The 15,845-nt window shown below is 36.7% G+C and overlaps 1 pseudogene; it reads right to left on the bottom strand.

Moving 5' to 3' along the window:
* Positions 1-6,097: 6,097 nt before the first annotated feature.
* Positions 6,098-7,140, bottom strand: LOC149181664 (ABC transporter G family member 11 pseudogene; annotated as a pseudogene).
* Between the last annotated feature and the right edge of the window lie 8,705 nt (positions 7,141-15,845).

Genomic DNA, 15,845 nt, shown 5'->3' with positions numbered 1-15,845 from the left:
AAAGGCAAAGAGGGTTGTTGCAAGCAACCTCATTTGTATCATGCATTATGCATTATGATCAAAGTGACATAGAAAATTGACTTTAATAGACTTGGGTAATCGAGTTACATGTGAACCCAAGGAGTTGGGAATTCCACACTTGGAAGGTGTTGTGGATGTTATAAGTGCCTTGAGGCACAATCATCTATGGAGCAAAATTATGGGATGCACTAGTTGGGCACTCATTCGTCAAGTGCACATCCATTAAATGCACTTGTTGTGTGCATGACACTTTGGATGTAATACCTTTGGACATTAGATGGTTGGTGGAAAAGTCATGAAAGGAACAATGGAACTATTAGGAAAATTTGAAGTTGGTGATGTGCTCACTTGGGGGGATTGCAAGTGCAAGGAAATACCATATAAATAGTGGATGCCTCGAAGGTGCTAAGGCATCAATTAATCATTCATCATCATTCACACAAGTGTAGAGGAGCTTTATGATTGCGCTAAGTTTAGAGTTGACATAATGGAACAAATTGTACTAGTTGAGTGAGAAGAAGAAGAAGACGAAGAAGACAAGATCCCACTGTTGTTGAAAATAGCAACAAGAAATGTTAAAAATAGCATCTAGAAATTTTAATTTAATTTGTCCTTGGATTAAATTGAGAATTATTAAATTGTAATTATTTTCTCATAGCAACTTGTAATAGTTTCCTAAGTTAAGTTGACTTAGTTAAATTAGGAATTTCAAGTTGGAAGTCTATCTGGAGTCATATAAGTGTGATCACTAAGTTTTAAGGGTCCAAATTGAGTTTATTGGAGTTGTAATTAGATAACTCAGTTCAACTGAGTTATATTCAATTAAACTAGTTCTAACCGTTGGAGGAACTAGTAGAGGTCTAGTAGTGAGTTGTTGCACCAGTGCATCCTCAGTGTCACGCCAGTTAATTGAATATTCACTCAAGAATAACTCATGCATGTCCATTTAGAGGAAGACCCGGCTGAGACTAGAGTGTAGGGACAATGTACTATTAGTTGTATAATTTTCCGAGTTGTACAGATAGTGCATGCAATCAGTTGAGGACCTATGTTTGGATTGTGCAGTTATAGAGTGAGAATTTCCTTTTAAATACAGGCCAATTCTCTCAGGAATTGTGCAAGGAATTAGAAGCTTGGGGGCTTGGAAATTTGGCTAAGTATTGGCCAAAGGAAGTCAGTCAAGCAAGGAATAGAAAATACTTGTGCATGTTGAGCTCAGTCTATCTGGAGTCATGTAAGTGTGATCCCTAAGTTTTAGGGGTCCAGATTGAGTTTATGGGAGTTGTAATTAGATAACTCAGTTCAACTGAGTTATATTCAGTTGAACTAGTTCTAACTGTTGGAGGAACTAGTAGAGGTCTAGTAGTGAGTTGGTGCACTAATGCATCCTCAGTGCCACACCGACTAACTAGAGATTCACTCAAGAATAACTCATGCATGTCAGTTCAAAGGAACACCCAGTTGAGACTAGATTGCAGGGACAATGTACTATCATTGTATAATTTTCTGAGTTGTATAGATAGTGCATGCAATCAGTTGAGGACCTATGTTTGGATTGTACAGTTATAGAGTGAGAATTTCCCTTTAAAAACGGGCAAATTCTCTCATGAATTGTGCAAGGAATTAGAAGCTTGGGGGCTTGGAAATTTGGCTAAGTATTGGCCAAAGGAAGTTAGTCAGGCAGCGGATAGAAAATACTTGTGCATGTTGAGCTCAAGGTTGAGCGGAGCATATTATATTCATCCAAATTCTTTGACCAAGAGTGCAAGGAAATAAGGGCTTGGAAGGAAGTGGAAATTGGCTAAGTGTTGGCTAATAGTGGGCTTGTGTGGTAGAGAGTTGAGCATACATGTGTGGAATTGTTCTAGTGAGAACAAGCTTTGTATCTTCATTCATATTTTATGATTTAATGCAATACATATAGGTGGAGTTTTGAGCAATGGATTTCCCCAGGAAAACTTATTGCATTATGTGTCATTTATTTGTCTTCTTCTTGTTCATATTGTTTTCATCGACCTATTGGCTTCTGCTGGTTAAAAGTAAAAGTAGATTATTGCCCTATGTTTTAGTAAATTGCATGAGCTTGTGAATCTATAGGAAATTCCACATGGTATCAGAGCTGAAGACAATGTAGAAGAGAATAATTTGAATTTTTCCTTGCATATTGATGGAGATCTAGTTCAGGGAATATCCAGAAGACCCTATGTGCAAACTTCTTAATGGAGCTAGAATGCTGCTAGTGGGCAGATCGAGGAGAAATATTTTTTTTTTTTGGTGGAGAGTTTGCAAAGCAGATATGAAAATTTTTGTTCAAAAAAAAAAATAGCAGATCAGGGTTCCTTGAGAAAAAATACCCAAATTCAAAAAAAAAATCGTCTGAACCGGAGTTCGGATAAGGGAGATATCTCCAATTTAAAATCAGCTCTTTTTTCCGAAAATTTCATAACGGCAGGATAGATGAAACATATTGTTGTGCGAGCCAAAAACCTATATGTTCTTGAGGTACAAGATGCATGCAAAGCCTTGAGGAGAAAGGAAAAGGTTAGAGACTTGGTGGTTGATAGGGAGAGGGAATTACCTCTCAACATGTAGCCCCAGAAGCAACCTCAAAAGCAGTCTCAGAAAGTTGTCGAACATCCACAATTGGAGAAGCAGAGAGGAGACCAAGTGAATGTTAAGAAACCAACTCACAAAAAGATAGAAAAGATAGATTAACGACTTTAAAATCAGCCTCTTCGAGGGGGAAACCTCCTTTACATTACACAAATGCTCAATTCTTGGATGATACAAATGACAAAACCTCCTTTCTATATATAGGAGTCTAAGGGGTCATAATATAATCAAACCCAATATAACAATAATAATATAAGGGCACAACAATAACAATAGTGGGCTATTATGGGGCACAATAATAACAATATGGGGACAATAGGGGCACACCAATAACAATAAGGGCTACAATGACAATAGTAATGGGGGAATCATTAGTATTATAGGGACCTAACAATGGAGGCATCCACTCATGCAGAGACCTTCAATAGGGGGGAATTTCAAGCCAGGTGGGAAGAGGGAGCACATGCAGCCATACCTCTAGGTGTGAGGCAGGGCGATGTGAAGTGATAGTCCCAAGAGGGATGAAATTGAGCAGGGTCCATTGATAGGTTTTGTCGCATGGATCATACCTTTCTACGAGAGACCAAAGTATATAGTAGTAGGAGGGATCATTGACAGTTGATGCAGTCAGATATCAAAGTGACAGAGACTAGTAGTAGTCAGATATTGGAGAGAGCAGAGAAGAGTTGACAACACTGCAGAAAGGTAGAGTTAGCGGAAGCACAAAGTTTTCAGTCGACAGAGCTAGAGCTAGTAGTAGTCAAAGACTTTGGTGACAGATGCATCATACTAATTCATCTTGGATGTTTTTTCAGTTTCAGGAGTTGTTGTAGCAACAACACTAGAGAGAAGTGTTGCATGCAGAACATTCCAAAGGTTTGGGATCGGGATAGAGTTGAAATCCTTTCTTGTTGAGAGGGAGTGTTTAAAATAGCTACAAGAAATGTTAAAACTAACATCTAGAAATTCTAATTTAATTTGTCCTTGAATTAAATTGAAACTTAAATTGTAATTCTTTTCTCATAGCAACTTGTAATAGTTAACTATGTTAAGTTGACTTAGTTAACTTAGGAATTTCAAGATGGAATTCTATCTGGAGTCATGTAAGTGTGATCCCTAAGTTTTATGGGTCCAAATTGAGTTTATTGGAGTTGTAATTAGATGACTTAGTTCAACTGAGTTATAGTCAATTAAACTAGTTCTAAATGCTGGAGGAACTAGTAGAGGTCTAGCAGTGAGTTTGTGCACGAATGCATCCTCAATGCCACACCAACTAACTGAAGATTCACTCAAGAATAACTCATGCACATCAGTTCAGAGGAAGACCTAGTTGAGACTAGAGTGTAGGGACAATGTACTATCAGTTGTATAATTTTCTGAGTTGTACAGATAGTGCATGCAATCAGTTGAGGACCTATGTTTGGATTGTGGATTTATAGAGTGAGAATTTCCCTTTAAATACGGCCTAATTCTCTTAGGAATTATGCAAGGAATTAGAAACTTGGGGGCTTGGAAATTTGGCTAAGTATTGGCCAAAGGAAGTCAATCAGGCAACAGATAGAAAATACTTGTGCATGTTGAGATCAAGGTTGAGCGGAGCATATTGTATTCATCCAAATTCTTTGACCAAGAGTGCAAGGAAATAGGGGCTTGGAAAGAAATGGAAATTGGCTAAGTGTTGGCTAATAGTGGGCTTGTGAGGTAGAGAGTTGAACATACTTGTGCAGAATTGTTCTAGTGAGAACAAGCGGTGTATCTTCACTCATATTTTCTGATTTAATGCAATACAGATGGGGGGGTTTTAAGTAGTGGATTTCCCTAGGAAAACTTATTGTATTATGTGCCATTGATTTGTCATCTTCTTGTTCATATTTTTTTCATCGATCTATTAGCTTCTGCTGGTTGAAAGTAGAAGTAGATTCTTGTCTTGTGCTTTAGTAAATTGCATGAGCTTGTGAATCTACAAGAAATTCTACAACCGCTTGGAAAATGTCTTGTGAGTCATGATGGGGAGAGTTATAAGCGTCCAATATTTGGGAAGGAATTCCAACCATGTTTCTATTAGATTAGTGTATATTTATACATGAGAGATGTGGTTGGAGCAGTTGTACCTGCTCTCAAACACCCATTCACTTTACCTTATACATTTACTGAGTATTACTGACATTTACATAGTACATAATATATGATGACAACCATAAGCCTAAGAGGCCCCTCAACGTCTTCCCCACCCTCAATGCCTTGCTCATCCCGAGCAAGGGTGCAAAAAGTCTTAGATCTCTACTTGATGTAGACGTATCCTTATTGTACACCAATCATGCATACCTATCTTCATAGGTAACTCAACCACAATAGTTGCCAACTGCATAGGGAGATGCATGTATATGAGGCGTATTGTGACTTTTTCTTATCTGATGACCTCTTATTATAGATCTTCAAATGTTCACATTCACTATAGTCTTTCTATCATACGGACTGCTACTCCAACCAATAACAATCAAACAAATCCTCTCCAATTTGGAGGCATCCTTTTCGCTATCTCTACGGATGATTCCAACATGTGACTATCATTCCTGGGAGTCTCCCATTCAAACATAAAATAAATGAAACATCAACATGTCAACCATCCTCCTTGTTACTCCGTCACAATCCAAGATTCATTATGCAAATTTATACTAGGGGGATTAATAAATATAGTATGGTGTTGTCACCATCTTGATCATTTGGCTCTTTGTGTGTTCTTCTCATGTGATTTCCTATTCTTGAATTCTCTATTGTTGCAAATACATCTGTACTAAAATTTTTGTCACTCAGATGCTCTATTAATTTTGTTGCAAGTTTATATATATGTTGCATATTTAATTTTCTTTCTGACTATAATAGATGCTTTTTTGTTGTTTCTGAGAATAATAGAACCTATGTTTGATAAATTACATGAAGAATAAATATAGCTCAAACTTCTTGTGACTCACTATCTTATCATTTTTTAGAATTATGGTTGACTAGATGTTGACAAAATCCAACTGACTGTGATTTGAATTTAGATTTCTAAGAACTATCCTTCATATAATTGCTAAAATAAGAATCCTTTGCATAATAATCCAAATTAATTACATATTTAGAAAATTCACTATCAATATAGGTCAGAATGGATGGCAGTCAATTATTGTGGTTTCTCTGTCAATTGTTTACTATTCAAGTTAAAGTCGATTATGCCATATGGTGGAAATCGACTCCTTCAACCAATAAATTTCCAATCAACTCCAATATTCTTTTAAATTTGGATTTGATAAATCAACTATTGTTCAAGAGGAGAGCCCTTGAGCACAACCAAACTGGTGTTTTTGGTTCAAGATGGAGATGATCCTGCTTCACTAGAATGGCCAATTGGAGTAATAGGCCTTATGGTGTTCATGGAGGCCTACTTTCTCGAGGACCTCATCTTATGCTTTGCATAGCATGCTCATAAGGAAGGGCCAATATTCTCATTATATTTGATCATAAGAAAGATCATGCACTATATAAAAATTATTAAGAATATGATGACCAAGTCCAATCATTTGGACCACTTTCTATTTCTATTAATTTCAAAAACATATTTTAAGATATATTCACCATTGATTTTGGGCATTCCTTCAATCTACAACTTGAAATATTTGCCAAGCAATTTGTTCTTGTATTGGACCTGCAATGCCCAAGAGTTGAAGCTAATATATGACATGGGATAATGCCAAACTGGTTTGGGGAGATATTTTAGAAAATGGAAAATCCCAACAAGTAACATGTATATTCCCAAGATTTCTACTCATGTGATCATTCCCATCAATGAATTGGGCACCAAGGTAACCACTGCCATCATCAAGCTCTCAACGACGGCCATGAAATATAAGCACATAATATAAATAGTGAGTAAATCCATGATGCAATTTCACCATGCAGTAGGTGATTGTCCCAGATATTGTTGCAACAAATGCTAGATATAGCATTGAAAACAATGTGTTAGCAATGACAAAAAAAATAATTCCATAGTGTCCATCGAACCTTTCACGTTGAAATACCTTCATATCCTCCACAAAAGAAGGGAAACCTCCCATGGACATGAATGTCATGAATCCAAAAACATAGGATTCACAGAAACCTATGGCCAAAATAACAACTTAATCTTTTCCAACATTGTAGTATATGGTTCTAATGCAAATTGTCACAAATGTGTATATGATAACTTGTAACCAATAATATGCAATATCTCTAGTCATATTAATGAAAGATCGTTTTGTCAGTGTAACATTGCATCCAGAAGCTAGCTTGACTTCCATTCGATTCTAGCATCATTCCTTTAATTTGTGATATTTCATGAACCTTTGCAGCGGTCACCATTGCATACTCAGAGGAATTATAATGATTCATCAAAATTCTTATGGCTTGGGCTATAATTTTCTTGTTAAGAGGGTCATTCAATTCTATGGCTCTAAGCTTATACAATCCCTTCAGAGTAGCTTTGACCATGAATTCCAATTACAACTGCCAAGTTGACCATTGCTTTGTGAATTCAATCTAATTAGAAAACCAATTAAGTAGTCAATCGACCAGCAAGGGGATGGATACTAGTTGAAGTGGATTAGCATGCCGAAGTTGGAGTTTGCTATGGAGACAATTCCACCATGACTCTCACTTGCTACACTTGTTTAATTCACACAAAGTTGACAATTATTCCATCAAATGGACCATAAAGTAATGGTCGGTTCCTCCAACGAATCAAAGGCTGGTTAATTCAACAATATGTAAGGGAGAGTCTCAAATGCAATAATTTTCCAATACATCATCAATGTAATTTAAGGAATTCATTTAGCCTAAAAAATATCTCGTAATTTTTCGAGTCCAGGAAGTCCAGTGAACGTCAATAGAAGTCGACCCAATCGATGATCAAAATAATACCCAACATCTTCACGCATATTCATGTTCATACTCACATTTCCATATTCATCCATATTTATCACTGCAAATTGTGGTGGTGGTGCAACATATGCCACATATTTTGTGTTATTCTCTAATAATGTTCAACTATATTAACCTTCCAACCACCATAAGACAATGTTTGACTGTCCATAATGGTTGTTTCGTTTTCCACACATGCAACCAAATATTCAAACTCAACACTTTCATCGTTCCCTTGAGGAATAAATATATCAAATAACCTCACGTATGTTGATCACGGAGGCACTATCCTTGTACATGCATGTTAGCAATTATTGTATTGTTGTTCACATAGGTCCATGGTTGTGAATGTGGGTGGTCTTATTTCCATACGTCTAACACACACACTCCCATTTATTCTGTAATCGAATATCCCCATTGGTTGCAACTAGTGTGTTTGTAATCAAATAGATTGAGGTTGTGTTTGTCCTTTAGATTTATCCAAATGAGATATCCACATGAGATATTTTCACACATATAACACCATACCATAAAAAATTAAAAGATAAAATCATGCAATATTTTACAATCCCAGTGTTGGTCTTTGGAGAAGAATACCACATGTCGACTAGGCATACCATGACCCCATCGAATTATAGTTTTGGATCCATTGACATCATTTATAGATTTCCAACAGTATAGCAGGGCACTCATCCTCCAAGTTGACATAAGATCATTTTAGTTTCTTATACAGATATATCTTCGGTATCTTCTGCAGAGCAACATCCGCGATCATATAGGATCAATACAACATATGAAACATCCACGTTCCACGAGCATGTTCTTAAAAAAATAATTGAAAACTTTGTTTATCTTCAATGATCTTTAGTCTTCCTAATATCTTTCAACAACAAACTATTTTTTGAGCAATGACTTATCAAGCATATATTTATTAACAGATTAATATTCTTCATTCGTTTCTTATTGCAGGTTCAAATTTTCTTGATCTCACTCTTCTTTTGCAAGTCTTCAATATCGGCATTGGAAACATCCACAAACATCAACTTGCATCTCTCGAAACAATTGACTTTTTCAATTGATTCATCCACTTCACTTTTTTCATGTACAGGTTCGAACCACCTCCATTCATTGTTGCTATCACCCAACCAAATTAAGGAGCCAACAATGACAAATGTTGTAAGTCTATAGTATGCAAGAACATGCTACATCCTAGGAACAATAAGAACACACAAACATACACAGAAAAATAGATTTTGGAAGGAACTCCAACCATGTTTCTATTAGACTTAGTGTATATTTATACATGCAATATGTGGTTGGAACGATTATACCTATTCTCAGCCACCCATTTATTTTACCTTATACATTTATCGAGTATTAATAGCATTTACATAGTACATAATATATGATGACAACCATAGGTCTAAGAGGCTCCTCAACAGGGAGAAAGGGAACATGTTGAGGGAGGGGGAGAGTGGGAGAGAGGAGGGGAGGAGAGTGGAGGAAGTCACTGGCAAGTAGTGGGGACAAGGTGAACTCATGAGTGTGTAAGGTGGATGGAGGGGAGGTGCAATTATGAGAATTCTCAACTTCTCAATTTGTTATGTTTTCTATATATATATATATATATATATATATAATACTAGAGCATGCATATTACTTAAAAAAAGATGAATATAGGTCAATAGTTTTTGCTACTGGTCTTCCACTTGGGAAACTGTACCAATAGCATAAGATCTAATTTTATGATTGCTAATATCATTCTCTACCTGAGAGTCTGATAACCAAAAATTGTTATTATTCATAAAATAAAAAGAAAATAGTATACTTAAAAGCACAAAAACAATATTAATAGAGAGTGCTACTACACAATGTTGTCTTGTTGGTCTTCATTCTACAAGAGTATCCTCTTGGCCTAATGGTTGTGGTTTTATACCAATTTTGGATGAGGAGAAAATCATGTTTGTTAGGTCCTTGGAAAGAAGTGTGACCTTTCTATTGAGTTTATCAACATTCTCGAGTAGCTTTTCCATGCATATGATTAACTCGTGTTGTGTTTACCTTGTTTGTGAGGACTCTTCCCATTAACGATTTTATGTGCCAGTACAGATTAACAATTTGCATGTAAGAGTGTTATGGCCATGGTAGAATTCCCAACATCCATTATCCATTCCCTAGTCTCCTTCTCTAAGTGTCTATCATGGATGAATCTTCGATATTTCCAACATATTCCTCCACATCATAAATAGCCCTTTTGATAGTTGCAAGGATTGTGTCCCTGTAGCGTTCCATGGATTCCCTAATAACTTCTTTGGATTGCATGTGCTGAACATAAGATGGACTGATATTAGAAGGAAACTTGAGACCGAGTTGTCCCCATCTAAAACTGCGTTAAGGCCCTAATGATATGTGTTTATCTAAGATGGAGGGAACAACACATCGAGTGGGGAAATATAGAAGGACCACTCTAACAAGAAGGGTAAAAATGAAGAAAAATATCTAAGAGAGTAAAGGAAATACTAAGAAAGAATTTCCTAAGAGGGTGAATAAGATATCATTTCAAGAGACCATAGAATTGGTTGGGGTGAGAAGAACCAAAGTACGAGGGAGAAGAGAAATGTTTGAGGGAGTGAAGCTAGAATAACAAAAATAACCAGAGGGACTTTGAGAGGATTAGGGTGAGAGGAAAGTGGGGGATAAAATAAGGAAGATAAGGAGAGGCAAGAATTTAGCTCTAAGGAAAGACTAGAACCCCTAGGATGATTAAACCCAAAGAGGGGATAAAAATCTAGAAACCAACAAAGCCAGAGTATTATTCAAACCATTGATAAGAATTTCTAAAACTAAAACTAAATTCCCAATTGGGATGATTAAAACCATGAACCTGTAATTGTTGAACGTGCTACGATATGGCTCTGATGCTAGAGTGCTTCGCCTGAAGAAGCTTCCACCAAGGAGAAAGTCATACCCTCATGCCTCAATAGTTCCATGGACTAGCTTTGTCATACCAACAACTCTAGCTATGTTATCTGCTCTCCATGGCCTATTGAATACATGCATACAAATTTGTTCAAGCCTTATAGTCTGATCCTTAGCTAGCCACCTCTCAACATGATTCACTAGATTCTCACCATTACTTCCCATAATGAATGTTGAATTTCCTTCACAGTTCAAGATCCAGGTCGAATGTACCTTCCCCAAATTTTACACAATCCAATTCTACAACTCTACAAACTTCCCCGGGTTCCCTCACTTTCTTCTATTACAATGTGCAACCTTGCATGTAGGCTGCTAGATGGAGGGCAACTTGCTTTTATTTTATTGTCGACGACTCTCATCCCAAGTTTGGGTGAGTTTCTACTCCTTCACACCCTTGCGGAAAAACATTGTTTATTTTTTTAAATTTTATTATTTTTAGAATGTTTTATCTAATTTAATTTTTAATATTTATGTTTTAAAATTGTGTGTGTGTGTATGAAGTATGTATTTTGTTCTTTTTTTGGTTATTTCTCTCTCTCTTTCTCTCTTGGGAGGGGGGTAGGGGGTTATTGTATTTAATAATTATTAATTTTAAGTTTCGGTTATGCTTCCTTTTTTTTCATCTGTGGATTTTTTTAACATAATTAAAAAAATTAATAATAATTTAGGAATTTATTTTAAGTGTTTAATTTATGAAGGTATTAGTTGTCAAGGTTATGGTTTCAATCAAGTTGTGATTTTAATTCCATGAGAAAGCTAGTGCCACTAGTAGTATCACTTTTTAATTCAAAGGTCAATTTTAAGGTGTTTTTTGGTTGTCATGGCCACAATCAAACAAATGACAATTTCAACCACCCCCCAAAAATGGTGCTATCGATAGTCCCACTTTTTGATTCATGGGTAGATTTGTTGTCTTTGACCCTAAAATATGGATTTTTTTGGGCTAGGGATTTCATTTTGAAGCCACAATGCTCATTGAGTTGGTAACCATGTCTCATTGCACTTATTAGACTTTGGATAGATTATTAGAGCATTTGAGGGTAGTAGTTGTGATAGCTAACTAAAACCTTCCTCCCATTAGCAATCATATTATGGAAACTTGTTTCCTTAAAGTTTGTAGTGGAGCCCAAGCGCCCAAGAAAAAGTTAGAAGTTCAGTGAAGGAGTTGGAAGTGTTAGGTTGTACTAGCTAAATTGATAGTTTGGAGGTAAGGGTGGTGATATTGACTTGGTTGAGTAGAGTTGCTTATAAATAATAAAATGTCAAGGAAAGTGGCTAGTTTAATCATAATAAATTACTTTCTTGGGGAGTTGGCTTGGGGAAGTAAGGTAGAGTGGCCAAAAATATTAGAGCAATGTTAAAGTTGGGAAATGAAACACGTGGACAATTGCACAATCTTCTTAATGGAGGTTGAGTGTCCCAACAACAAAATAAATTTGTAGTAGCAATGGAGAATCAAGTTGTAACCATAGTAGAAGGTAGAAATAGTAGCATATGCACCCAAGAACACTATGACAAAGTTGTGAAAAAATGCTTTGTTCAAGGGAAGTAATGGACAAAGAATAGTTGAACAAATAATTTTCGCGACAATAATGTACATTGATTGGAGAAGCCAATTGAAAATGGATGCATGCGTTTGGACAATAAAATTAAAGGACAACGAGTTCTTGGGGATGTTGTTGAGGAAAACAACAACTTTTAGCGGGAAAGAGTGTAAGGCCTTAGTCTTGAATGGCTTCAGGCATATCCATCACATGATTAACTTAGTGGTCACTGATTGGCATTGATATACATGATGTAAGGTTGATGGATATAAGAGCTAGTTTTGGAGTGCTTTTGCTTGTTAACAAGGTGCACCAAAAACATTTCAAATTCCCTTGCTCATATATTGGACACCTTGCAAACATTGGAAACTTGTATTAGTTGGTCATACCAAAAGAAGTTTTGAAAACAATTTGTTGAGGAAAGGAAAATAGGGTTGTTGCAAGAAACATCATTTGTAGAAATGCATTATGCATGACAAACAAGGTGACATAAAGAAATTGAACTTGTATAGAATTGGGTGCTTGGGTTGTATCCAGACCCAAGGAGTTGGATGTTCCACACTTGAGGGTTGCAATGGATAGTGGAATCGCCTTTAGGCACAAGAATTTGTAAAGCATAATTGTGGGATGCACTTTTTTGGTGCACAACGACTAGGCACACATCCATTGAACATGCATTGGACACAGTTGGGTGCCTTGGGCACAATTTTTGGGCATGCATTGTAAACTACACCATTAGACATTGGATGATTGATAAACAAGTGATGAAAGGAGTGGTGGCACTATTAGGCACACTAAAAGTTTGTGATTTGGGAACTTGGGTCCACTCAAGCTTGGAGGGGTTTGCAAATACAAGACACATATTGTATAATAGTGGTTGTCTTAAAGATACTAAGGCATCAATCAATTATTCATTCTCATTCACATAAGTGTAAAGGAGATTTTTGATTGTGCTAAGTTTAAGGTTGACACATTTAGGTAAATTACACTCAGTGAATGAGAAGAAGATAAGACATACAGGAAGTAGGCTAGTGGTTACTTCAAGAGTTGAATTATGTAAATATTTCGAGTAGTGGGCAAAAGGTAATATTTCCTTAGGCTCATTGGGCTCATTGGGCTCATTGTACATCTATAATAGAGTTGTACGCAAAAGGTTGAAACTCTCTTGTTATATATTTGCAACATTATTCATGATAATAAAGTTAAGGATTTCACTTTGGATGTTTCCTATACACATGTTTTATAGGCTCTTTACATGGATGGAAATTATGTTTCTTGCAATATATTATGTTGGCTAAGTATTTCTAGGTTTGTTTAAAGGTCACAATGAAACATGTGCACCCTATTGAATGAAATTGGTTGAGTAGGAATTAATTTCATTTGACATATTGTAGTTTAAAGTGAAGTTATGGGTAAAATTTAAATAAATATGCCTAGTTTGGTTGTCGAAGACACAATATGGGAATGACACTTTGCTTGAGGTAAGGCAATGCCACACAACCTAAGGTATTGAAATAGAGTTGGGAGAAATTTAAATTTGCAAAGAAAAAATGGGGCACGTTGTAGGTCTGTGACACCAGCATGAGTGGAAATGATTTTTTGTAACTCTCGCTCTCACCCCCTTAAACCTTCTCGAGATGTAGGAGGTGTTACTTTATAATTAACCTGACCTCCATGGTTCGTTATGAAGGTTGGGTTACACCAACTTATTTTATCAAAGTTTTTGAATCTTAAAAACTAATGTGACCATTACACATAACTCACTGAGAGCTTTTTGGTGATATAAACTCATCTAAATCTAGCTTCGAGACCAAAAGTTATGCTCATTTGAATTTTGACCAACTAGATTATGCCATGTCAACAAGGGACCACCACGTGGTACTCACATGTGATCTATGTGGACCTGCCATGTTATCCCTTAATAATCCCACACCTCTTATGGTCCCTTCATAGCATCCACATAGACGTTGTCTAATCCCATCAACACTCACCCTGTGTACATAAGGTCGTGGCTTTCATCAAACCGACCTAATGTGTTTTGTAATTATTCTCTGCTATAATTCATTCACCTAACCATGTCATACTAACCACAAATATTTCCATCAAACTGCAGGAAAAATAACCTAATAGGCTCCAACCACACATACATCATCCCAACCACAACTCTTTTCGACATCCCATAAGAAAAAGAACCTAGTGGGCTCTTGTCGTGCATATGTCATCTCGATCATGATTCCTTCCAATATTCCATAGGTAAAAGACCCTGGTGGGTTCCTCCCACACATACATCATCCTGGTCACGACTCCTTATATTCGGTAGGTAAAAGAACTCGGTGGGCTCCTCCTATGCATGCGTCATCCCGACCATGGCTCCTTCCAGTAACCTGGATGTAAAAGAATCAGGTGCGCTCCTCCTGAGCATACGTCAACTTAGTCGCAACTCCTTCCAACTTCACCCCATTTCAAATATTCTTGGAGAGCCTGATGTCATAGGCCCATGAGACATGTCAAACCACATTTCACTAGTAGATGAATAAGAAGAAAAGGGGTGACCACTTGAACTCTCGTCCTCTAAGCTCATGGCACAAGGGCCCGAGGTCAAGAGGCCAATGATGGTGAGCGATTAACAGTAATAAAGGAAAACACTTCTAAACGTTAGAAAACAATAGTTCCTAAGACAAAAAGGGGACAAGACCCCATCACTAATCCACACATTACTCATATCTTAGTAAGGAAAATACACCAATTTACTCAACCATACTAGTCTACGGTTAAACTCATTCAAAGAACCATGATCAATGATTGACTAAGTTCATATAGAGTTATAAGTCATTCATAACAAAAAATTGAACAACACGGTCCAAGACAACAATGCATGTCATATAGATTTATATCATAATCATGAAAAAAATCTTTGAAAAACATAGGCCATTCATACATTACATCCCATAGACATATAAAGTATCACACCAATGATGAACATAACTTTGAACAGTAATGGGATCTACTTATCTGTGTATTTAAGAAGGTTAGAACTGAAGGAGGGACTTTGACTCTCCTCCCAACCATAGGCTATCTACACTACAATCTTTCTTGTAACTGACTACCCATGAGTAGAATTCAAATTCTAAAGAGTTAAATGCTCAAGGGAATTTCACATCGAGATTAAGTTGACCAAAGTAGAAAGGGAGTACACTGTCTAGGTGGTTTATCAACTGGCTCACATAGTAAGCGCCACAAGGACCCTTTTGCCTCTTTGGAATAGATCACAAAGATTCAACTAAGGCCCAATGAAGTTATGCTCAGTTCCAAGTGAATGATCTCACTCTATGGGTGGTTTATCAACTGAACTTTCAAGGCGAGCACTGCAGGAGTCTACAGCTCACCATCTAAGTGGTTAATCAACTTACTTGGAAAAAACTTAAGTGGTTTATCAGCCTCCAGGGCAAGAACTTAGTGGTTTATCAACATATTTCAATAAACACTTGAGTTTCTTCACATGTCAAGTGGTTTATTAGTCTTCCAACAAACACTCTAGTGGTTTATCAACCCATTTAGTAAGCTCTAAGTGGTTAATCAACTCTCTAGCAAGCACTTAGAGGTTTATCAACTTACTCAATTAGAACTCAGTCATTGTCTCCATTGAGTCTTCACTAGTCAATTCAACACCAACATCCAACCAATGGCGTTGCCAAATTTATAAGGAACAACGTCCCAACATAGTGCATTGACTTGAAAAAACCTCTTCTCTAA

This window comes from Pinus tabuliformis, chromosome 3_2 (genome assembly GCF_031772625.1).
Source record: "Pinus tabuliformis cultivar Carrire ecotype Pingquan chromosome 3_2, CPIR1, whole genome shotgun sequence".
In the NCBI taxonomy this organism is placed as follows: Eukaryota; Viridiplantae; Streptophyta; class Pinopsida; order Pinales; family Pinaceae; genus Pinus; species Pinus tabuliformis.
This window is presented reverse-complemented; position numbering and strand designations above follow the sequence as displayed.